Consider the following 26,194-nt stretch of genomic DNA (forward strand, 5'->3'; position numbering starts at 1 on the left):
CTAATTAATATGACATTTCCTACTATAAATAACTATGTCCCTCCCCAATAATGTGTTTGTATGACCAACAAACGTGACAGCTTATGACCCTTTAGGAAAACAAGTTTGTGTCATTTCAACATCTGCTGCCCTGTCTTAAGACTGAAATTTGTGTAAGAGACGGCTAAGGAGAGAGGGAGAAGTTGAGCGGGGGCAGGAGGTGGGAGTTGTGGGGAGAGAGAAAGAGAGAAACTGATTGTTCCAAATAGAAATGCCACTCGCTTTCAAAGGAATGGCTTCATGCAAGCCAGAGTTCTCCCGTAAACGTTTTACCTCATACTTTCCTGTTCGTTCATCTTGCCTTTTCTCCCCTTGCCTCTGGGCTTAGAAACCAAAAACAGCATTGCTGATGTTTAATAACCCAAAGCCAAAAAAACATTCTTCTTGAACCTCAAGAACCTTCAGGTAAGATTTGTAACTCATTCATCAAGCCCATTGTGTACGAATTCAAAGGAAGAAAACTTCACCCCAGTTTGGACAAAGAGGAGGAAAGACAGAGCGAGGGCCAGACCAGGGCCAAGACCAGTGTCTCAGTGCTTGGATTCTGAACTGGGAATTTGGAAAACCCCATCCCACTCACTGGGGGCCAGCATGGGGTGGTTTTATATTTTATGTGCTGAATCTGTCTTCCAGTAACAGTTTCAAATAAATGCTTCATCTCCAGGGCTGGCTTTCATCTGTGCCGACATCATTTTTAATGCACACTAACTCAGACAGGGCTTCATAATTTGCCTTTCGTCACCATATGGGAAAAAACGAGCGGCACAGGGCAGAGAATTACAAAGCGTTAGGATACTTGATCTCATTTTCTCAAGGAGGGCGAGGTGCCTTCGTCTCAATGCTTGGACTGAGATTGAGGAAGGGGGTAGGCAAGAAAGTTCCACAACTTCTGGTTCTATAGTTGTCAGTTTTTATCATATCCCCTAAAAGGCTCACCCAGGGACATGTAATTCATACAACAGTAAAACTGACCTCTACGCTAAGAAGTGTTTTACCCCTCTGGGAATAATTGCTACTATTACTTCCTTCTAAGAATTGGCACTTCTCCGCCCATCATATGAAAGCTTTCCTTAAGGCATTTGTTAGTCACTCATTCAGTAATTTTTATGCAGCACCTACCATATAGGTCAGGAGCTAGAGATTCCACTTCCTTTGATCCAGAACATTCTTGGGGGAAAAAAAATAATAAAACTTTTATCGAATGCTATCTCTCCTCTTATTTACCCCTTGTATATTTCCCTCATTGTGAGACTTTTATTCATTTATTTTTAAATGTTTATTTATTTTTGACAGAAGGAGAGAGACAGAGCGTGAGCGGGGGAGGGGCAGAGAGAGAGGGAGACACAGAATCCGAAGTAGGCTCCAGGCTCTGAGCTGTCAGCACAGAGCCCGAGTTGGGGCTCGAACTCACAGACCGCGAGATCATGACCTGAGCCGAAGTCGGACACCCAAGTGACTGAGCCACCCAGGCACCCCACTTTTTTTTAAATTCATTGTGAGGCTTTTAAAACATCATTCTCCTTGGCTTCATACTTTATCTGCCACTTGAGCTGTAATCAGGTATTTATTTTAAGCACAATAAACTGTCTGCTCATTAAAACACTCATTTTTGCCAGAGTAACTAAAATGTTATAGTCCCACCCACCTTAATGCCTTGAAGGCATGAAGCCAAGTGAAATAAGTCAGAGAAGAGAAAAAACAAATACTGTATGATCTCACTTATATATGGAATCTAATAAAACCAATTCATAGAAATGGAGATCAGATTTGTGGTGGCCAGGGGCAGAGAGGTTGGGGAGTGGGGGAAAGGGGGAAGATGGTCAAAAGGCACCACCTTTCGTTTATGAGATAAATTAGTTCTGGGGATGTAATGTACAGCATGGCGACTATACTTAACAATACTGTTTTGTATATTTGAAAGTTGCCAAGTGACTACATCTTAAAAGTTCTCATCACAAGGAAAAAGAATTTTCTCAGTAAAACTGGAAAACAAAATAAAGTAAAAACTATGAAATACAATATAAAATATTATAGCTCTGGGGCACCTGCATGGCTCAGTTGATTAAGCATCCAACTCTTGATTTCAGCTCAGGTCATGATCTCATGGTTCATGAGTTTGCGTCCTGCTTGGGAACCTCTCCCTCCCTCCCTCGCTCTCTCTATCTCCCTCTCTCTGTCCGCATTCCCGATTGCCTATATAAATGTCTGCCTGTGCATGCATTCTCTCTCTCTCTCTACATATAAATAAATAAACTTAAAAAAAATTATAGTTCCATCCAGCTACTTACTCCATGGAGTGAAGAAGGATAGCTATTTTTTGTGATGTAGTGTAGTGGAGAACTTATGGGATGTGGTGTTTGAACACATACGGGAATGAGTCCTTGCTCTGCTCTTTCATTCATTCACTCATTCATCCATTCATTCTTTTGCTCATACATCGCTTATCCATGCATTCAATGGATATTGACTGAGCCCCTTCTGGGGGCCAGACTGAGCAAGATATGGCAGAGAATAAAACAAAGGGGTAAGCCCTTGCCCTCCCAGAGCTCACTCCCTTATAGAGAACATGAAACATGGAAGCCACCAAATCAATAAGCATGTTCACTGCATACCCTTGAATAAGTTACTTAACCTCTGTGAACTTCAGTGTCCTTACGTACAAAATAGAGGGGTTTGCAAAGATTAAGTGAGCTGACATATGTAACATCCTTGGCACAGAGTAGGCAATAAATGGTAGTTATTATATCTGTTCTTTTTTGAGAGAGAGAGAGAGAGAGAGAGAGAGGGAGAGAGAGAGCGAGAGAGAATGCTTGAACAGGAGAGAGGGACAGAGGGAGAAAGAAAGAGAGAATCTTAAGCAGGCCCTATGCTCAGCACGGAGCCTGGAACAGGACTCGATCCCACCAGCTGCGAGATCATGACCTGACTGAGCCACCCAGGCGCCCTTCTATCCGCTCTTTCTATTTCTTTGTCAGACTCTCTCTCTCGCCCCTACCCCCCTTTTCATTTCCAATTTCATAGCTTAGGAGAGTGAGGCTGTGGGATACACAAGCTAAATGTTCACCCCACAGATACTCACCTATTTCACCCCAAGGATTGGCAAGGCTTCACACCAGAAAAAAATATGTTGAGGACATATTCCAATCTCTGCCCTGCAGAAGAAGTTGTCCAACACGTGGAAATGGGCAACGCAGATGACTGGCATTTTGTCGGTGTGGCAAGGGGCATGATCTAAGGGACGTTCAGGGAACTTGCGGCTTCTATAGAGGTGTATACCTTTATTTGTATTTCTATGGACTGGGTCATATTACAAATCTGTAAGCATCTAGTGACATGTTTTGCAACTACTGGAAAATATTCATTTCAGTGTTGCTGATTGCCTGTGTAAATGTCTGCTCTTCAACGTGTCCTCGGAACCAGTCATAACATCTTACTAGTCCCCTCAGTAATTACTGAGTTGAGTAAAATCTTTGATATGCATCCACTATACATTTACATGACAATCATGTTTTTAATTCCTCGAAAGTTACAATTTAGAAGCCCCAATGGAGCTTATGGTCTGTAGCAACTGGCAAATTTTAACGATAATTAATTCTGTAAATTAAAATTTGAATATATGCTGGAAAGGTGAAACTCTAAATCTTTTCATAGGTTCTAATATTGTAACAGCCTCTTCAGTGGGACAGAGATGCTGTAAGTGCCACACTAAAGTTCCTGCCAGCTTCTCTCCCAAAGCCTCCCTACAGCCAACTCATTTAGAGCAGCCTTTGACCCAACACTCCAAGAAATTGCTGGGGACAAAGGGAAAGATTTCAAAAAGATTTCAATAAACTCTGACGGTTGAGAACACAGAATAATTTGTTTTTTAATTAATAGGTTTAAGGAAGGGAGGGGGAGACAGAGAGAGAGAGAGAAAGAGAGAGAGAGAGGATCCCAAGAAGGCTCCATGCTGTCAGCGTAGAGCCTGAAGTGGGGCTTGATCCCATGAACTGTGAGATCATGACCTGAGTGAAATCAAGAGTTGGGCACTTAACTGACTGAGCCACCCAGGTGCCCCAATAGGTTTAAGGTTCTTAAAGATCAAGGAAAGTGGCTGGGAAGCAGTTTCAAATGTTTACAAATGAGGTTCTTTCGTCCATTCTCAGAACTCAAGTGCACACCTCACCCACGGAAGATCAGGGAATGTGGACAAAGGTCTGGAGTATGTGCAGGAACCGTGCTTGGAGATGGGATAATCCCTTCCAATGGGCAAAATCTGGGAGAGAATTCCAGAATAATTTTCATTATGGAAGGAGGAAAAATTACAAAGTGAGAAAATTGTTCTAGATGAGGGTTTTTTTTAACTTCGTTTCTCTCAACATTTTGAACTGGCTAATTCTTTGTCACGGTTGGTCCTGGGTGTGCAGGACGTTTGACGGGATGTCTGACTTCTGCCCACCAGGTAAAAGTAACACCCTTCTCCCAGCTGTGACACCCACAAGTATTCAGCACTTAGAGTTCGAGTTTTTTTTTAAGGCATAGGAAAAAGTATTGAGTTTGGACAGAATTTTATCAGGTACATTAAAGAGGGACTCCTGGTAGCAGATTTGGCAAATGCTAAGGATGTGGGACATAAACGGAAGCATATTCGGCACCCAGGTCACTTAACCACTCATATTATCTACCTGGCCCTGCAGAACCAGCTCCCGTGTTGACTTCACATCACCTCTACACCTGCCCTGGAGGAGTTGCAATGTGAGATATTTCAGGAAAGCAGTTGGCCTACTTGTATTCCTCCTGGAGACATTCAGAAATGTCCCACGCTGGGGGCTGGGTACTGGGTGCTTGTTCTGAGTATAACCTAGCTTGGAGAAACTCAACATTTTACTTATAACTTGGAGCAGAGAAGCATCCAAAAAAAGGGAATCGGACTGTAAATGATATTAGCCATGACTTAATGAGAAAGGGCCTGGCACATTACAGGGCTTCAATAAATCTTAGGGAAAAACATGAGGAACAGGTGAAACTATTACCCCATCATGAGAAGACAAATAAATATAGTAACTGCAAGACGGTGCTGAAAGGTAGAAAATGCATATCCAGTTTGTGTACTCGTTGTCACTTATTAACTAAGTACTATCTATCAAGCACTGAGCAAAGGACTTTCCATTCATTCCCTTATCTAATCAACTTCTCCTAAGGGGGTATTATTACCCCTATCTTCCCAGGAATCAAGACACACCAACCAAGACTGCGTTTTATTGGTTTCATAATAAGAGTAACAGTTACCATTTATCAAAGTAACGATTACTCTCAATATCTCATTTAATATTTATGATAATCATAGGAAGCAGGTATTGTCCGAGCAAATTAAACAAAAGTCTATTGAACACGATGCGCCAGCATGGTGCTAGGTAGCGGGGACATGAGAGCAGACAGTCCCTGCCCTCATCAAGTGTATAGTATAGGAGAGAAAACAGACATGAACAAATACTTACAGGTGGGATGATTCATTTCAAATTCCCACCTTCCCTCTCCCAGTTGGAAGCTCTTACCACAAAAATACAGATGGCAGCTTTCAGACCTAGGGCCAAAATAAAGACATTTTCTCAGTGAGCTTTAAATAAACATCTAACCTGTGCCAGCCAAGGGACAGGTTGGAATGTAGGGACACAGAGGTGACTTCAACCCCATCCCAATGAGAAACAATTTGCTTGGACCCGGCTGCCCAAATACTGTAGTTACATAATTAAACTCCATCACATGGCAAATAACAGTGGTGATAGAAAGATAATGTAAAAAGAAGGTGTAAGAGGAACAACAACAAAATCCTGGAATCTGTTGGAATACAACAAAACAATGATGATAAGCCTGGGGAAGCAGGGCCTTGGAAAAACCTGAGCTGGGGTTAGGGGATTTGAGAGCTTCACTGGGACAAAAGACAGAATTACAGACGTGCGGAAAGAAATATCTGCATGGGGGTCATTCTGCAAAACATTTCAGAAGCCACTTAACGCTGTCTAAAAGTGCTAAGATGCATAAGACCAAAAAGAGGGTTTACTGCTTTTCGAGGCATCTCATTTGAAGAAGTGGGAGCTGGAGGCAACCAGAAAAGTAAAATTAAGCTTGAATCCTAAGGAAAAGTCCCCCGGTAAGGAGACCTAGTGATTCAGGGAACACTAATGAACTTTGGAAGCGTGCACTGAAGTAGAATTTAAGTCAGTAAAATTTCTGAAGCTCAGTAATAGGTATCAGGGGTTCTGTTTCATGCCAGTTTGAAATTTTCCACTATAATAAGGTAAAAAAAAAAAAAAGTCAATGGCTGGAATATTGGGCAATGGGAAGGGGCCCTGGGGCCCGTCCATGAACTTCAGTGAGAATGAGATGGCTGCCGGGGCTGAGTTGAATGTGGGGTGAAAGTGCAGCCAGCAGGCTAGGAGAGAGATCTGTCTCATCTTGGCTACTTTTGACACATTAGTTCTTATGGAGGGAATATGGCAAATGCCTGGGAAGTTTAATAAATAAGGGGCAGTGATGGATGCAAATTGCTCACCCTTGGTTATGAACCAGGGAGTGACATGGATTCTGGAATAGTGGACCGTGGAATAGACCAGGCTGGGTTTGAGTCTGGCTCTGGCACGCTAAGTCCATGTGTTGCCTCGGACGGATCACCTGACTCCTGTGAGCCTTGGTTTACCGCACCTGAAAAGTGGAGTTAACACAGGTAGTACCACTGGGGTTTGAGAGCATTAAAGGAGATCTGCACATCGGAGAGTTCCGAGGAGAGCTGGTCCTTTCCTCCTGACCACTCCACCCCCGATTGTATCTAGGGCAGAACAATGATCCTTCTTTACTCTACTTTGCTTTTTCCCATCCCATGGGTCTGTGGCTGGTTGGATTAACTGGATAAAGTGATATCAAAAAGACACGGGAGCTACAGATCATAGGATGGCTCTGATGCCCCACTCCTGATCCCCACTGCAAGAAGGCAGCTGCTCACTAAAACCGTACTAGAAGGTGTAAGAGGGCCACGCATCCCCACAGCTTTTCACCACCGTGGAAAAGAATCCAAATGTGTCCTACTGGCCCTCACCTATGTGTGAAGTAGAACCAGAACACAAATCTGAAAGTAAAACCAATTTAGTATTTTTCCCTTTGCCAGAGTTTTCTATCTTAATTAATGGCTCTACGCAATCTCTCGGGAGAAATTCAACCTTAGCCGTATTTAGTATTTGCCATCTGTAGAGTTGTCCAACACTCAATTTCTTTTCTAGCCGAAACAGACATCCCTCCGTGGGGGTAGTCGTGGGCTACAGTCCAACATCTCCCACCACAAAAGCCAAAAGATTTTCCTCCCATTGACCTGTCATGCACCCAAGGCATTGTCTTATCCAGGCCTGGTCAGTTGGCTACTCTTGCCTGTGACTTTGACTCTTGGATGTGTGAGATGGCAAATAGGGCCAATCAGACCAACAGAGGGTAGCAGTGATGGTGGTGCGGGTGGGTAGCAGGTGCCAACAGCCACATCCTAACCAGGCCGTCCCCACTGTCCTTGGTTCTGATTCTGCTCTCCAGCCTCCTGACAAGGCCAGGAATCACCCAATACATTGCCAGTACATTCCTTCTCTGGCTAAGATTGGCCAGGATTGCTTCCTGCTGATGTCTGATGGATGAATACACCACCTCCACTATCTGCTTCGCCTTCACCTTACTTTCTAACCCACGTCCTTCTCTCCAGTCTCACGGTGGCAGTTGCTAACTCAGCCACTGTGCATGTATGTTGGCAGTCATTCCCTCTGAGCAAATTGTTTAGGCCAGGACTCAGGGGAGGTGAATGTCTCCTAAGGTGCAGGATCAGATCCCATCTTTTCTTAACATACTGATTTTTTTCATCATGGAGTTGGGGCATAGATACTGGAGTTCTAGAAAATATTACATTAAAATATTATTTATCCTAATTAATGAGCTCTGGGGGCACCTCCTTATATTTTGTGCCCACCTTCACATGGCTCTATGCAATACTGGTCAAGACCAGAGTTCACCCATACATTTCCCTTCATTCACTAAAAAAATTCTTTAGGGTTCTGCTCTGCACCCCATTATACTAGGCTGTACACATGCAGAGATGATTAACATAAAGTCCAGCCCTCAAAAATGTCACCATCTTGTGGGGGAAACAAATACAGGGCACTCTGAATTCTAGGTGGCCTGACAGAGGGAGAGGATGAGGTAAATATGGGCATAAAGATAGCAATGAATACTGAGTTCAGCCCTGAGTGGGTCAGGAAAAGTTTCTGACCATGGGCTCTGGTGCTTAAGCTAATCCTTTGGAATGAGATGTTCATCAGGTGGAGAACAAGGAAGACATTCTGAGCAGAAGAATAACCTACCCAGGTGTGTTCAGACTCAGCCAATGATATCGTGAGGCTGGATTGTAATGTGCCTGGAACATAGTGTTGGAGAAAATGAATAAGGAGAGAGAAATCTAGAGCAGGAGAATGGAAGGGGTCGTCAGATTGCCATACCAAGGGATTTGGACCATGTGAAGGCAACGGGGGGGAGCCATGTGAGGTTGTAAAGTAGAGGGGTAATGGTGTTATGTTAGTTTCAGGAAGGTAAGCCCGGAAGGAGGACTGGGGAGGAGAAAACTGTGCGGCGTGCAGACAGATGAGCCTGTCAGGAGACTGCCTGGGTTGGGGGGTGCTCAGGGACTGGTTCGTGAGAGCCTCGGTGTCCTATTAAGGAATCCAGCCTTTTCCTATAAGTTGAAGGCTCTGGCCTTTGGAAGAATCCATTAGATCTAACATCTTGTGCTGCCTTTCTCCTTCCAAGTGCTGATTAAAAAAAAAAAGTGCAATTATTATGTGTAACAAATGTCTGCAGGCCTCAACATCTTGGGTCTACACAATAAACTTTCATTTACACTTAGGTCACAGTTAGAAACTCCATGCCCTGCCCCACTTCCTCCCCTCCCCAAGCAGGAAATTAGATGCAGGGAAGAGGCTCCAGGACACCTCCGCCATCATCCTCCAGGGCTCCAGCTTTCTGCTTCTCAAGGTGAAGCCTGAGACAGCCAGTGCGGAGCCCAACCCAGGAAGGTGGGCTTGGAAGGCCAATGTCCTTCAGATGCCGCATCAAGGCCTGCTGTCCCTTCCTCTGTTACACATCCCCGAAGTTATAGGTTTCCATGACCTGTAAGCTCTGTAAGCTTTGTTCACTCAACTATCCCATGAGCCTAAAACTGTGCCTGGCAGAGAGTAGGAGCTCAATAAATATGCTTCTATTGAAAGTGTTTAGTATAAGCACCCTAACCTGGCTTCAGATGTGCTTTGCTACATGCTGGCTGAGTCCCTTTAGACTAATCATTTCACCTCTCCAACCTAAGCGTCCTCATTGGAAATGGGCCTGCCAGTGCTTAGACATTCCTCCAGGTATTTTAAAAATAAAGGTATTTTTAAAAATAAAAATATTGTAAACTAATACATACACAAAGAAAATTCAATATAGAGAGTGCTTGGCACCTAACAGGTGCTAAATTCCTTTCCTTCTTCCTTCTCTTTCCTTTCCCCTTCCACCCTTTCTCCTACAAATATTTATTGAGTGCCTTCTATATGTGCCAGGCATTGCCCCAAAGACATGGCAGGAACCACAACAGAAAAGGGTCAAAGGTTACTGTCTAGCTTCTGAGATACACAGAAAAATCTGTACACAAATCAACCAAGTGGACCATTTCAGACGGTGTTAAGAACTACGGAGAAAGTCATACTGAATGAAGTAATTGACCACGGAGGTGAGGGGGCAGTATTTCTGAAGCCATGTCCAGATTTTAATTTGGGTAGAAATTTCTTTTGCCCTGGGCTTACGGACCAAAGCTACATGCTAACTGGGGTCAAGAGCTGGGAGTTCTGGACCTGATGGTCCGTCGGACTTAGAGAAGTACCTAGTGCTGGGGGCCCTCTGTTTCCTCATCCAGGTGCAGAGTCTCTGAGGTTCTTCCCACAGTCAAACACTTCGTGATTCATTGTTCTTCCCAAGTCCAGCACTGTGTCTGAGCCAGTTTGTGATTTGTAGGGAGCTTGATATTTTAATTTAGGAAACGACTGTTAAATTAGTTAATAGACACGCTGTCTTGCTGCTTGGCAGCTTCCTCGGTCCATCCTGAGTTTTATTTTATTTTATTTTTTTAAAGGAATCTTTAAAAAAATGTTTACTTATGGGGCACCTGGGTGGCTCAGTCAGTTGAGCGTCCGACTTCAGCTCAGGTCATGGTCTCACAGTTTGTGAGTTTGAGCCCCATGTCGGGATCTGTGCTGACAGCTCAGAGCCTGGCGCCTGCTTCGGATTCTGTATCTCTCTCTCTCTCTCTCTCTCCCTCCCCTGCTCATGCTCTGCCTCTCTCTGTCTCTCAAAAATAAATAAATGTTAAAAAATTTACAAAAATGTTTACTTATTTATTGATTGATTTTGAGAGAGAGAGAAAGAGAGAGAGAGAGAGAGAGAGAGAGAGCGTGGGCTGGGGGAGAGGGAGAGAGAGAATCCCAAGCAGGCCCTTTGCTGTCAGTGCAGAACCCGATGTGGGGCTCGAATTCACGAACAAGAGATCATGACCTGAGCCAAAACTAAGTCAGACACTTAACCAACAAGGACACCCAGGCATCCCCCAATCCTGAGTTTTAAACTTAAGCCAGGAATCCCATGGTGACCCTCAGTGTGACTGTGGATACCATTAAGAGGCATATAAGAGCTTATTCTGAGCTTCCTATATACATGTCTGTTTGAACCAGCTTGTATTCTGGTCCAGGTTTCTGGACACCCCTCAGAGCACCCTACACTAGAGGTGACTTTGATCGTGGTGTTTCAAAGACGTTTTGAGTAAACGTGCGCTCTGGGAGCCACTGCTCTGTGACACGGGCTCCAAAAACCCTTTGATATGACGAGCCTGTTCCCTGCAGGATCAGTTCTAGGTGAAAACGGGAAGTAGGCATGGGAGGAAAACTGTGGGCTTTGACCGAACAGACTACGTGTACGGCCTTTGGTGTGGTTTTGGCATGTCTTCAATCCCTCAGAATTCGTTTGACTGTGGACAAAATGGGAATAACGATGCTTATTTCACAGTTACTACGAGGGTTTTATGAAAGGACGCAGTGACGCCCATAGATACTTCCTGTGGGCCTCCTCTTGGTGTCTGCACCTCTGTGGTGTTCTTGGGGTACTCTGCCACTCCTCTGCTTTCTCCACCCTCCACCCCAGCTTTGCAAGCTCTGCCTCTCCCTCTTTCTCCTTCTGTTCAGCATGAGCACCCAAGGCATTCAGACACCTGGGGAGCACCTCTGTCTCCCTGGGGAGACCCTCGGCAAAAGGGCTACAGCCATGAACCTGAGTTAATTTCCCCCAAATTGCTCAGGTTCAGACTTTCTCCCTGTGATCTCATCGGGTGCTCATGACACCCCATCGTGTGTCCCCGGCTCCCCTGCAAGGTCTGGCCATGGTTGGGGCCCAGCACGTGGTGGTTGGCATCCCTCCCTTCCTGCCCTCCAGGGAGACTAGGTGGGCTAAGAATTGCCAGCCTCTCCCTGTCACTTCCTGGGGCCCGTGAGGGTTGCTTACAAGCTTTAAGGTATCCAGAGACTTGGGGGCACCTCTCTTCTTGATGTGACCCTCTGAACCCTCTGTGAAAGGGGCCCCAGGCTAGCACTGCGTATCTTTCTCCTGAAGACAATTGGGGGAAATGTTCCTTTTGTTTCTACCTCTCAATCCCCTCTCTGGAGATGCAAGCCTGAGGCCACAGGATATTGGGCAGGACGGAACAAAGAAGAAGACCACAGAGCTGGCAGTCCAATCCTTGTCTGGGACTACCGCTCCGCCCACCTTGTCTCCCGTGGCTCCCCATCCCAAGTCTGAGTTACCTCCTGGGGAGGCCTTGACCCTCCAGCCACTGCCTCCCAGGGACATTCCCACCACCTCACTGGCCAGCCCGCACTCATCCTGTCCCAGCACTGCAAATGCCCCCAACCGCAGCAGCCACCCGCACAAGAGGACACTGAGACTCCCAGAGACTGCTCATTCGGCTTTTTCCATCAGAAGGGTTCAGTGCTGACATTGTGGAGGCCAACTGCTGGGTATTTACCGCCCACGTCTGCTGGACACCCTGTGGAACCCCCTCGGTGCTACAGTTTCCTGGTCTGTAAGTCGTAGCTAAGACTAGCACCTTATATGGCGTCAGATTGTGAGGTTTTGGTGACAAAGAACTTGCACAGGGCTGACATATAGTATTACTCGGCAAATATTTACTGCGAATCTGCCGTGTGTTAGCTGGTATCTTCTCCAAGGTCACAGTGCTGATCACCGGAGGGGTGAGTGATTAAATCTCGGGGCTCTCAGACTCAGAACCACCGCTTTGCCTGGGACACATGTGCCTCCATCTTTTCAGGCCAGAGAAAGAAAGGAAGACTTGAAACACATCAAGCACGCCCTCCCTCTTCTCAAGGTCAGTGCTGAGCTTGGGCTCAGCTACTCTTGTTTCCCAGATGTAGTTTAAGGAATCCCTGGGCCTCTGACTTCAGAGTCAAGTGGAAGCTGTGGAGGCCCCCATTGCCGCAGAACCATTCCTGTTAATAAGGACAACCCGGGACATGGTTCTCCCCCGTGGGCCTCCTGGCTTCGGGCACCCTAGTTGCTCAGGATAGAGTAAATAAGGCCACAGGACTCCCAGAAAACACCTGGCCCCTGGTCCTCAAACTCTGGCCCATCCATCACTGAGAGCTGGGCCTGGAGTTTCCCCATTGTAACCCAAATAAACTTGGAACTTCCTGCCTCTTTAGGCCTGCCTGAACACGCCCTGGCGTTCTAGGCACAATACCCACTTATACATCTGCCTCCAAAATGCCCTGTGTGGTGATTGTCTCCTGAGGGATGCTGGAACATTGCCCAGCAAGGGTCTGCCCGCAGACCTTCCTTGTAGTGCCCTGCCCTCCTCGTCCTGCAAAGCGTCGCTCGGATCTCCCCCCCAGCTCTGCTTTCCATGGACTCCCAGCTCACGTGGCCCTGGTGCTGGCACAGAAGCAGCAGGAGTCAGGAGGCGAGAGCTAGAGAATTACTAGAAGGTGACTACAGAGAGTCTGGGTTCCTCGGCTGAGGAATCCTATAGGGGACAGCAGAATATAGGGAAAGACCACACTGGGCCCCTTCATCATGGAATGAGGGGACAGCTTGGGGATGGAAAGGTGTATTCGTCTGGGGCCCGCTGGCTCTGTGACCTGGCACAAGGGATTTGCCCTCTCAGAGCCTCGGTTCTGCTCCGCAAAACAGCATGACAGGGATGTGCGTCTTACAAAGTTAGCACTCGATAAAAGTCTATTTATGCCTTCGTTACCAAAAGCCTTGTCTCTAAGGACTTCCGGTCTGAGAGTGTGGCTTTCTGCCTATGATACATGGAGCCCTAGACTTTGCCTGGACGTCCCCCAGACTCCCAAGGCCTGTTTCAAGGACAGCAAATGCCCAGATGTCAGTTACACATATTAGGTTACTGAATACAATTCCCACTTAAGAAAAAGCATTCTATTCTCTCAGCCTCAATTCAACATTTAAAAAAGGTGGGCCTAAGAAAAGCCCTGGCCTTGATGAGTATTCAAGCAGTATGCAAATAATGAGGATGCAGCCCAGACTGCTCTTCCTCCATCAATTTCCACTTCCCCTCCTTCTTCCACCCGGAGATCTCGAACTAAGCAGCATACATGGCCTCCTTGAGGAAAGATATGTTTCGCAGCCCTCCTTGGAGCTGGCATGTCCATATGACTAATTCTGATCGAACGGAATTATGCAGTAGTGGTGTGTGAAATCTTGGGAAAGGGTCCTCAGAGGCTGTGTTACTCAGGATTTTCCAGAGAAACAGAATGAATAGGATGTCTAAGAGGTATTAGCAGGAGCTGGCTCATGTGGTTTGGAGGCCATGAAGTCCCACAGTCCACCACGTGCAAGCTGTAGCCCCAGGAAAACCAGTGGTGAACTCGGGCTGAGTCCGAAGGCCTGAGAACAAGGAGGACCAATGACACAAATCCCAGTCCAGGAGATTCTCCCAGGGCAGGAGAAGATGAAATGAAATGTCCCAGCTCAAGCAGGAAAAAAAAAAACCTTTTTGTTCTATTCAAGCCCTCAACAGATTGGCCAATGGCCCACCACATGGGGAAGGCAGCTTCCTTTACTGAGTCCACTGATTCAAAGACTAATCTCATCTGGAAACATTCTCACAGACACACCCAGAAACAGTTTAATCTGGGCACCTGCAGCCAGTCAGGTTGACACATAAGGTTAACCATCACAGAGGGAGAAGATGCCTCTTTCATTTCTTCCTTCTACCTGCTGGCCAGAATTTGCACTGATGGCTGGAATCCAGCAGCCATCTTGGACCATGACTTGACCTTGAAAATAGAAGCCATGCACGGCCCAGGAACAAGAGCGGAGCATCAGTCTAGCCCCGCACTGGCTTCCCTCTGCCACCGTGATCATGACTGACAAATAAATAAAGACCCTAAGAAGGCTTAGGTTACTGAGAAGCTAGCCAAACTTCCTCTTAACTAAGAAAATGCAAATATACCACACTCAGTGGAAGATGACGGGTCCTGTGGGGGCTTCTTTAATTGCCATTCATTTTCTGTCTAGTGTGTTTGGATTTACACTCTCCCCCCAGCCCCAGATTTCATTCAGGAAAGGCCCAGCTACAGGTGCCACACACTTGTTACAGAGAGCAAGAGTCTGGGCGGAAGGGGAACAAATTCCAAATCCAGAGCAGAACAAGCCACTTCCCCCACCCCCACTCATTTGTCCTTTCATGTAGCCAACGCTGACCGATGCTGTGCAGGCCCTATGCAGCATCTCCCCTAGTCTTCACTAATAACGCAATGATTTTGGCATCATGCCCATCTTCCAGATGAGGAGACCGAGGTTCTGAGAGGTAAGGAAATGGCAGAGTAAAATTCAGGCTGCCTCCCTTGATCATGCACTGATTATTTTTTTCGTCATCAGGCCTATATCTGTTTGACTAGTGGGAAGCCGTCTTAAGTATTCCATAGATATACTCCAACGAGGTAGAGAATGAAATAGTCTGGAAAGTACCCTGTTTCCAGGTCAGGATTGATAAGAGGGTGGGGTTGGTCAATTAGTGAGCCCCTATCTATCTTGTGCATCCTCTGTGCCGTGCGCTGTCCTTGTGGTTTGTCATCACTGATGTCTATGGGACACCTGTTGCCCTGAAGTGTGAACATCACAGTTTTCTGTGAAGAGCCCACGTTGCCCTGGCACAGTCTTGTGGTTCAGAAGGGAAAATACTGGCCAGGGGTGCAGAGCGCTGGGTCTGGTTCTATCTCTACCACCTACCCGCTGTGTATTTTCAGATGAGCTGGGCCGTTGAGAGCTTCCCCTTTGCTTGTGTTCCTTTTGAGTCATTCAGACTTGGCCAAAGCTCATCAAAGAAGTGCTATTTAAGGTTGTCCAGGAAATTACACTCTCAGTGGAAATTCAGGAACCTTCTGTTAGGCCCCCAAAATAATTCACATAAATAAATATCAGGCTTCAGTTGCAGCTTCTTTTTATAAAAGAGAGGAGATATTTGAGAAGGAACTGTTATTGGAGTTGAAATAGTCACTGTGATCGTGTTTTTATGTCCTCTTTGACCTTTCTTTTTTGGGGACTTCTCTGAGAAAGAGTCTCAGTGAAATGTGTTTCCAAGACTTACGTGGTGATAAGAATCACTTAGGGCTCTTGATTAAACTGACGAACACACAGAACCAGGATTCCAAGGCGATCTTGGAGTCGTGATTCTGTCGGCTGGTGTGAGACCAGGAATCCGTGTTTGTAAGAAGTGCCCAGTGCCTGGGAGCTTCTTGTGGTCAGATGAATCTGGGGAACACCAGAAGGGCATGAAGTCGGAAAGACACTCAATGTCTGATGCTCTCTTTGTAACGTTGGAAAATCGAGGGCCAGAAAAATGAAATGGCTCTTTCATGAGCCATCAGGAGCTGGCGCTAAAAAAGTCAAGACTTGAGTTCAAGTTCTGAAGCCACAGGAAGTTGGAGAGAAATTTGAACCCTGATCTTCCTGCTTTTTAGCTGTGTGATCTTGGGCAAGTTTTCTATTCAACTCTCAGAGTATTAATTAGCAAGTGTCCACACTAGGTGCCAGGTCGTGTGCCTGGCTTAAGTGCTGATGGGTGAACAAGAGAGAAGCTAGCCTGCACTTGGGTGTTCTGGAGCCCAGAGGGGAGACCAACAAAGAGTGGGGCTCTCAAAGGTGAGGACTGCAGCCAAAGTGGAGGGGACCCTGCCGAGGTACCCAGCCCACGTGGCTTGGTCTGTGGAGACAGGATCAGCTGTGGTTAAGGGTTCAGAGGATGAGCAGGACTTAGACAGGTGAGCAAGTGGGAGGAGGGCACTGCAGGTACCGGGAAAGATTTAAAAAAAGTCCAGGGAAATAACTGAACTCGGGCCTCTTGAGGAATCAAAGAGACAAGTCCAAAGATGATGGCCGTGAGGGAGCTGGGGAGGGAGGCTGAGGCAGACCATGTGGGATCTCATCTGCATACATGAGCTCTATTATAAAGGCAAAGGGAAGTCACTCAAAGATTCTAGACGGTCATGGTGCCATCAGATTTTTGAGACGTTCCTGAGCCTCTGAATCTTCATCTGGAAATGCGGGTCATAACTTGCCCCTTCTGCTCTCTCTCTTGCCCACTTATGGGCTAATTCCCCACAGTAGGGCCAGAGTGAAGCTTTCGCAGTGGAAGCCAGATCCCATCACTCCTCTGGTCAAGCGTCCCCGGGGGTCCCCATCCCAACCTGTGCTCAGAACCACATCCGAAGTGCCCAGTGGGACCTAGACCTATCGTCTATAATCCTCGACCACCTCCCCCAGTCTTCCCTCCTGCCCCAGGCATGCAGGGAGCACTTCCCCTCTGGGCTGTGCATGGACTGTGCTCTCTGCCTAGGGTCTCAGCCCCAGACACCCACATGGTTCTGAGACCTTCGCTGATGACACCCCTTGCTGTCCCTTGAGGTAGCTCAGGTTTTCTTTGGGACACTTTCACCTGTCATCTCCTGTACTTGTGCACGCAATTCTATCTTGTGTCCCCCCCCACCCCCGTTAGAGGGCAAGCTCCACAGGGTGGGGGGCTTAGTGTCTTCTTGCTGCCTTCTCCCCAGGGTCTGACACAGAGCTACCAGCCCATGATATTTGTGAGTAAATGGCTGAGCAAGACTGATCTCGCGGGGTCACTGAGAAGCTCGAATAACAGAATTGCTGTATATGTAGTACTGGGAGCAACAAGGACTTAGCTAGTGGCAGCTTCCTTCTTTCTTTCTACCCCATTCCCTCTCCTTCCAGGCCCCCAGTTAGAAGTCCTTCCCAGGGCACCATTTACCCCTGGGCCCCCAGTTGCCCCTGGATCCTCTTTCTGCCTGCCAGCACTAGGCTCCATCCCCGACTGCCCTGCCCGTTCTGTGCTGCCCAACGCTGGCTTGGCTGTGTCCCTAGAGGAAATGGGATGTGCCACAGTTACCACACATGGAGGCTGACGGGGGGGTGGAGGCTGGCCGCTCAGAACTACTCATTGTCCTGGACCTGTGGGGTCAGAGCCTGGCTGAGGCCATCACACCTGGGCGGCATCAGATGCATGCCAGGGCGTGTTTTGCAGGCGCAGAAAACACAAAGCACTTCCTTAAGCCTTGACTGATGGCTTCTTTTCTTCTGCCCCTGACACAAATAGGCTGTGACCCCAGCAGTGTGGACATGGGATCATGAGGGGAAAGTCCCCTGCCCCACCCCAACGGCAAGGTTCACAGAGATGGCCATCTGTGGTGGGGAGGCCCAGGCAGTGTCCTGGGAAGGCTCTCCCCTCCTTTGCTTCCTACTCAGAACTCATGGGGGGTGTAAATAAATATACGGGGGCATGAGCTGTAAGCTGCCAGGGGCGGCCTTTAAAATCACCTATTTCAGGAGTGTTGCCTCTGAGGCTCCCAGCTGGCTAAGGGGTTTGGACATGGGTACCGAACTTTCATACGAGTTTCTGTCTAGTTTCTGTCGAGAGAGGCTTTGTTGCAATTTTAGCTTCTCAAAACCCACCTGTATAAACATCCGGCCTGGAGATGAGAAAGAACTCACCTACAGTCATAGTGTGAATGGCAAACTCAGTCTCCTGCCGCCCCCGGGACCTCCATTTCCCAGGTCACCAGTACTGTTGAGGAAGAAACAAGAGTCAGATAAGCAACAGCAAACGCAGAAACAATGAAAACCTAGCTTAAAAAAAAAAAAACAACAGAGCAGAGCAAAAGGAAATATACCAACATATGAGCCATGATTGTCTCAGGGAACAGTGTGACAAAAGTCTTTTTTCTTTTCTAGTCTTCTTAAAATTTTTCCAGATTTTCTATTAAAGAAAATCTTTTTTCTTTTTTTTTTTTTTAATCATTAAAAGAAGAAAGAGTTCTCTGAAGGAAAAAAATCACTGCAATGTATCAAAGTATCTCCATTCCATCCTTCTTTTATGATTTTTTGGGGTTCTTAAAATTTTTTTACTGTTCAAGTTTGTGGGTGATACATTTCGGAAATCCGCTCTTCTGGAAAAAAGCATGAAAGTTAAAAAATGCATTAGCTTTCACACTGGAAGTATTTAGTTTGAGAAGTTCATGGAAATGGTTTAAAGGACAATCGTCATGTTCTTATAAATTTCAATAAACGTCAGAGCGCGTTAGTTGGAAACATACCTTTTTTTATGGATAGCTTTTTTTTTCATTTAATCTCTTGTAAAGATTTATTTCTTCAGGGACTGAACTAAATTCAGTGAGCTAACTTTGCCCCCATGATACCACTTAGGGCCTCTCTCTTATTTTTCTATTCTTAGCTTCAATGGGGATTTTAAAAATATCAGTTTTAAACAGTGGCTTCAGCTGATGAACCCATGTGATAGCTACTGAACTCAGTAATTATAAGATTTCCTAGAATAAATTTAATTGCCAAATTCTCACAATCAGCTGTTACTGTTGCTATAAATACCCCTCTTGCCTTTTTAAGCCCTGAGTGAGCTACAGTGGCTGTTCTGGCCTCTGGAAAACTGTGAATTAGGCATCACCAATTTATGGGACCTCACTGTAAGCCAACTGCTTTGATTCATCTAGGGCAAGTGTCTGTGTAGTTCAGAGTCTCCTCACACAAAAAGAAGACAATTTCAAGTTATTTTCATCCTTGTGGAAAAAGGACACACTGTTTTTATTTACTTTTTGGCATGTTAGAATCAGGTGTACAAACCCATGCCTCTTTGTGTCTAGTTACATCATCATCTAGAATTCTATGTATTTATAAGGACTAAAATAATTTAACTGAATATAAACCATCTTGTCTTTTTTTTTCCCAAAAATTTTACATCTTTATTTGTGTTTGAGAGAGAGAGAGAGAGAGAGAGAGAGAGGGCATTAGCAGGGGAGAGCCAGAGAATCCGAAGCAGGCTCCTGGCTCTGAGTTGTCAGCACAGAGCCCAACATGGGGCTCAAACCCACCAACCACAAGGTCATGAACTGAGCTGAAGTTGGACGTTTAACTGACTGAGCCACCCAGGTGCCCCAAAGCCATTTTGTCTTTTAATAAATAAGTCTGACTTTAAACCCTGGTTCTATATCTTACTAGCTGTGTGACTCAGGGCAGCTCACACAACTTCCCTGACCCTCACTTATAAAACAGAGATAGCAAAATAGATTCAGTAAAACGGTTGTGCTTTGGAAATAAGGACTTTGGAAAATCAACTACGTGATGGCATTTATTAGCACAGCGCATAGCACACAGTGCATATTTAAATCTACTTTCTTTTCTCCAGCCAATTGTCAGAGGACAATCCCAACTTTTTTCCATTAGGCAAACATGAACTGAGCACTTACAGGGAAAGTATGAGAGATGCCAACACCCTGTTCCGCAGCTTTAAGGATCTCACTGTCTCATGAGGAGGACAGAGACCTATTTGTGTCCTAATTACTCCAGACCTGTGAAAACTGGTTTTTAGAAAACATTTCTTTAAAAAAATGTTTATTTATTTATTTTGAGAGAGAGAGAGAGAGAGAGAGAGAGCGAGCACACACACACGCGAGTGGGGGCGGGGCAGAGAGAGAGAGAATCCCAAGCAGTCTCCACGCCGTGACTGGGGGAGACTCTATCTCACGAACCATGAGATCATGATCTGAGCCAAAATCAAAGGGCCGGATGCCCAACCGACTGTACCCCCTCAGGCGCCCCTCTGTAAACATTTATCACCTTTGATCATTCACTCAGCAAGTATTTATCGAGTGTTGACTATGTGCCAGGCCCTGAGGCCCTTGGGAGTCACCGGTGAGCAAAAATACAGTTCTTGCCTCCATGGCAAGAGTACATTCTACCAGGGCAAACAGACGGTAATCAGATGAACAAATACACATCTTGTAGAGCATAATTTCAGGGAAGGAGTGCTGTGAAGTAAGAAGGTGTAGGGAGAGACAAGAGTTGCTGTTTTCCAAGGGGTGGTCAGGGGCGTCTCTCTGAGGTGATACGCGAGCTGAGACCTGAGTGAGTCCTTGCAGGCAAAAGGTTTTGGGGAGAAGTAGGGCATGTGCAAAGGCCCGGATATGGAGTTGCTTCATGTGCTAACGGAACAGTAAGGAGCCTGGGTGATTTCAACGCAGTGCTAGAAAACAGGGCCAGAGAGGTGTGAAGGCACAGATGAAGCTTTCTAACTCACCCTCATTCTGTTCTGACCCTCCGAGCTTGGTTCTCCCTGAATTTAAGGCCCTGCTTGGGCTTTCCAGGACAGGCTCTCCTGGCGCCTGCTGGCTCCCTCTGCCCTGACAGGAACCCCTGACCCACATGTGGCCACCGCACACAGGCCTGGATGCCAGTCTCGGGAAAGGAAGCCCACAGAGAAGGGCGCCTCCCCCACCAGTGTCCTCAGCAAATTCTCACCTTGATTCTGCAAGGTAGGTAGCAGGGGAGAGGTTCTCACCATGGGAGGGCCGTGTCAGTCTTGCCTCTGAGACTCCCCTTTCCCTCCGGGGTCCTCTGGTGTCATCACGCCCCTGATGTCCAAGGTCTTGCCTCTTTACGCCCTCTGACCCAACCCTGAACACAGAACTTTCCCTCAGTTTGCCCCAGCCCAGCTGCGATGGGGCTGGGTTGTTTAGCAAGACTTTATAGGGAGTCTTTGGAGCACCGAAGGGGCGTAAACAGAGTAACTGACAACTATCACCAACATGACTGCTTTCAGAACCCTCGAGGCCATCACATTGACCCCTGCCTGGCCCAGCCTCTTCCCGGGCAGCCGCTGCCATGCTTCAGCCCTTGGCACCCCTCCTTCCGACCCCCGGAGCCCACGTCCCCACAGAGGGGCCCACAGACAAGAAGGTGGCAGTTCCTCACCAGTTTAAGACCCGCCTTCCAAGCCACTTCCTGTCCCAGCATCCTTCTCTCCCCCACCCCCCAACCCCCGCCCCACTGACATCAGAATTGTCCACTCTCATCTGGGAGACCTGCCCCCCGCCCCCTGAGGCTTGAAGTACCGCTTATCCCCATCAGAGCACTGTCCCTTCAGTGTCATTCAAAGGTCTCTGATATTCCTGTGGGAGGGACTCCTCACAGCCCCACCCGCTGTACCTAGACTCCGTCCCCTGAGCTGCTTGGGGCAGGAATCCCCGCCTGGTCATCTCGACCCACCAGCCCAGCACAGAGGAGGCCGGGGAGCCTGGCAGGGGCTCAGCCCTCCCTGAGCAGAAGCTGGGTCTTTGGTGGTGGTCGTGGTGGGCTCGCTGGGGACGTCCTGAAGGAGTCTCGGGAGGGTGGGGAACATGGCTCCTTGCACCCATCATGCCTCGGGCTGAGGAGGTCTTACCCCGTTTACAGGATACGTACTAAAGCAAATGGTCCAGAGCTGTTGTCCAAATTCAAACGGGACGCAAAAGGAATGGGGCCCGGAGAGGCCGCCAGGGAAAAAAAGACTAAAAAAATGGCAAGCCTTGTAACACAGGTGCGTGTAGTGATATTGCATATATGTGACCTTGAGAGACTGGATTCAAGATCGTATTATACCCCAGACGTAGAGATTCATTTTCTTGATTCCCTGGGTGAAGAGACGTGAGCAAATGCCATTGCTGGGGAATGGGGGGGTGGGGGTGGTGAGGGGGGTTGTTGGAAGGCAGACCGCCCTTGCCTCCGGGCTCGGGGTTTTGACCACCACACTCGATGGCTTGGCAAGCAAAGAGGCCTGAAGGTCGAGGAAGAGAAGATAAGGTCTGGAAGGATTCACGGAACCAGGTTTCTGGGCCACTGTGACATTTTATGCTGAACTCATGACCCGTGTCCATCAAAGAGTATACTTGGAATTGTCTGGAATATGGTAGGAAACCACCCAGTAAGAGCTGCTTTGGTCAGGGCAGTGGGGGGATTCAGGTGCGCTGGGGTTTTCCCACACCCGGAACAAGCTGCACCCTCGTGCTGTAAGCAGAGATAGTTCTGTCTGTAATTATGATTACTCGCTGCCCTTCTGTGGTCGGGTAACAATGGTACCAGAGGTCTCCTGGGGTGCCCCGGGCAGGACTGTTCATTTCCTGTTTCTCTGAGGCAATCTGATTCCTGGCAGCCAGTGGGGAAGAAAGGCCCAGCAGCGTATTTCCTTATTCTAAACCCAGGAGCCTTATCTTGGGAAAGTAAATACGGTGGCTGCAGGAAACTTTTGAAAGTGAAATGTGTGGCTGTGGGCAGCTGTCCCCTGTCCCATGCTGTTGTCTTCATCTCGAGGCTCTGATTTAACTGAACTCCTCCAGGTATGGACAGGCTGGGATGGGGGAACACCCCGAGGAGGGAGGCACAGGCCGCTTTTAAGGAAACTAAGGTTCCAGGAAGCAGAGAAACAGCCCAAAGGCACCCAGCTAGTTAGTGTCCAGAGCAGAGATTCAAGCTTGTGTTGTCTCTCTATAGAATTCATCAGGAGATCATTACCGAGCGCTTGTTATTTGTACGAGGGAAGAAGGAAGAATGTAAACACAGCCAGCCCTTCTAGACTGTCTGGAATTGGCTCCTCTGAGCCCTTTCTCCTTAAGGGCCCCCTCACTAACTGGGTTTCCCAGCCGTTGCCAAAAGCAGGGATCACATTGGTCTGGCCACTGAGGCCCCCAAGACCACCAAGCAAGTCCAGTGCGACCGCCATCCTTTTGCAGAACTGTCTTCCGAGAGGCAGCTGAGCAGGGAGAAAACTCCAGGTTATAAGATTGCTTGGGGGCTACTAAATTCTACCACTGCATTTCTGTCTTGTTAATCCTGTGAAATCAACTTTCCAGTTTTGTGCTTCAGGGGGACCCAGGGAGTCGGATTCAAAGGAAGAGGGTGCTTATGGGCAAAAAGGATTTACCTTGAATAACTACATCAGAGGTAAAGAACAATGATTAAGTCCAGAGCAGGCCCCAGCACTCAGTTAGTCCCACCCCACCCCCCACCCCCGTCACCGCCAGGCCCTGGGGTGGGGGGGTGCTGCACCAGGACCAATGGGGGCTACATCGTGGGCATCGTGGGGCAGTTTTAACAAAGTGGGGAGGACAAGATTGTCATCTAGGAAAGACTCTCCAGACTCCAAGAGGCCTGTCAAATGCCTCCTGCCCCTCCAGGGGCAGCAGGGCCCATAACAGGGGCGCTGGCCTCTCCCCAAGAGGCCCCAAAAAGCTTCGGGAGGAGGAATTTTCAGCTGAAGCTCCTGCCTTGACGAGAAGAAGAGGGAGGGTCATTCCAGCAGATTCAGCTATTGGACAGGAACGGACTACAGGTATGATCCCACTCTCTCCCTTTTTTTTTTTTTAACTTGAGGTTAAATTCACATAACATAATATTAACCATTTTAAAGTGTACAATTCACGGCACTTAGCACATTCGCAGCGCTGTGCAGGTACACCTGTCTTTGGTTCCAGAACCTCTTCAGAACAAAGCTCATTTCCCCCATTACCCCCTCCCAGCCCCTGGCGACCAGCAGTCCGCACCTGTCTCTGCGGATCTACCTGTTCTGATATTTCATATGCATGGAATTGTACCACAACCTACAGGGCATTAGGCTGAGGGCGGTTGAACTGTGGTTTTCCTTTTGATAGATCCCAAGTTTTGTTGAGACTTTTGTGTGTGTGCAGAAGTGATGCTTTTCATGGTGCAAACCCTGGACGTTGTCAAGAGCCTCTCCTCCTCCCGTCTTTCACAATCGGGATGCTAGTATCTCAGAGAAAAGCCTTCTATGTTACCCCCTTGCAAATGTTGAGGAATATCTGGGCCGCTTGCCCGGTTGTGACCCTTGGGCTTAACCTCTTGGTCTCATGTCCTCACTTGTAAAATGCAGATGAGACAGTACCTCCTTCACGGGTTTATTGAGAGGAGGAACGAGTGAACACTACAGGTGGAGTGAAAGTGGGGTGAGCCACAGAATAAATGCTCAGTCAATGCCTACACTTCAGCTGTTATGTTTTTCCCAATGTAGGGACATGGGGAGTATCATATCTGCGGAAGGGAGAGCCAAAAGAACTTGCCAAAAGAAAGCAAATATGTATTTTTTTTTGAGTGCCTATGTTTGCTAAGTCATCATCACTGCTCCATTTCACGGAGGAGGAAACTGAGGCCCTGAGCGGTTAAGTGTGCCGGAGGTCACACAGCTAGTTAGGCTGAAGGCCTTGGGCGTTCCTCTATCTGGTCCCAGGGTCGCCTCCCGTGGATCAGAGGCCCCTAATCTGGGGTTTAGAATCACACGGTCAGGTCCCCTCACCTCTGTGCGGTTCCAAGCATCTAATTCCGCCTTCCTGGCTTCACAGGGCTGCTGTGGGCTTCCCGCCTGGCTTGTCGCCCTCGTCATCTGGCTGTGACCGGAGACACTCATGCAGTGCTTCCAAAAAGCAGAGCTGCGGAAGCAGGCTTTCCAGTCACTGGGTTTCTGCCGCTGGAGCCGGCCGGGTACCGCTCGGAGACCGTACAAGGCCCTCGGGTGATGCCTTGCCCGGAAACCCCGGCTGCTGCCTGCTTGGGGCCAGGCACCTGGCCTGCCTTTACTCGCGCCATCTCATCAAAGTCTCCCGACTCCCTGGAGAAGGGGAAGCCTTCGGAAGCAAGAGGGAAAGGAGCCTCAGGCCCGGTAAAGCAAAGAAGATGTCTCAGGTTTGGCTTCTTGTCCAGCAACAGCACCGGCTCGCCGTGGTAGGTATTGGATCCTGTTGCCAAAGCAAGCCGATGGGCCGTGGAGCTTTCCCTGAGATTCCACAGGAGGATGGCAAGGCTGCAGCCTTTTCCCAGGATGCTAATTAAAACTGCAAGTCGACCAATGCAGCAGCATAAATAATTCAACTTGGAGGAGCATGGGGACCAGGGTTCACACTGCTGCTCAAATCCCTCCAGAGCTCGCAGTCCTGGTTCACATGCCCCAGAGAGGACAGCGTGCACCGGTGGGAGCTGCCCTGCCTCGCGGGGAACCCTGGATGAGAGGCCTGCACGGTCGCCTTGGTCCTGGCAGCCCATGGAACCTGGGCGTGGCCACTGAGCCCCATCTGGGGGTGCTGCCTGGTCCGCCTATAGCTGCCAAAAGGGAGCTGAATCTGGAGGAACGATGTCCCTCCCCCTGATGGCGTTTCAAGCGCCCTCCAGTTTGGGGCTTGGCCTGGACTCATGTAGGCCTTCTGGTTTCTGATTCCCAGAGCGCCCACAGGTGAACTCTTCTGACACCAGCCTCCTGACATCACTACCTCTTCCGAGTAGAGTCCCAGGAACCTGGCTGGCACTGCCGGAGGGCCGCGGGCCCCACTCTCCACCTCAGTGGAACCCAGCTGGCAGCTGTCACATCACCCTGGGATCCTAGGAGGTCAGGGCAAGAAGTGCCAGAGGACCACCTTGGTCCTCTTCTGCATTTTCCACTGTCACCTTTTGGGGCCAGGCATTCCCTAAGTGACCAGCATGTCACCGTCCCCTGCACTCGTGAGGGGAACACTCTCGTGACCCTCACCTTCCAGAGAGACCAGCCGGGGTTCACGGAGGTTGTACGGGCTGCCCAAGAGCACACAGGGGTGGTGGTGAGGCCGGAGCCCACAGTCTTCATGAAGGTCCAAGTCTGCGTAGATCTGCTGGTCACGGGATGGCTTATGGAGCCACGCTCGGCAGTTGGGAG

General features: G+C 48.2%; 1 protein-coding gene across 3 annotated transcripts in view; it reads right to left on the reverse strand.

Moving 5' to 3' along the window:
• Positions 1-21,436, reverse strand: part of PROM1 (prominin 1) — a 134,326-nt gene extending 112,890 nt beyond the window's left edge. For 2 of the 3 annotated variants that reach the window (XM_081795496.1, XM_081795495.1), the window contains exons 1-3: positions 20,986-21,435; positions 19,935-20,045; positions 18,169-18,241 (exon numbers count right to left, since the gene is read on the reverse strand). The gene's annotated coding sequence lies outside the window, so the exon portion shown is untranslated. Of the gene's footprint in view, positions 1-18,129; positions 18,242-19,934; positions 20,046-20,985 lie in introns of all 3 variants that reach the window. The other variant, XM_078446252.2, reaches the window with a different exon arrangement.
• Positions 21,437-26,194: the final 4,758 nt, after the last annotated feature.

The sequence above is a fragment of the Panthera onca genome, chromosome B1 (genome assembly GCF_046562875.1).
Source record: "Panthera onca isolate mPanOnc1 chromosome B1, mPanOnc1 haplotype 2, whole genome shotgun sequence".
Classification (NCBI taxonomy): Eukaryota; Metazoa; Chordata; class Mammalia; order Carnivora; family Felidae; genus Panthera; species Panthera onca.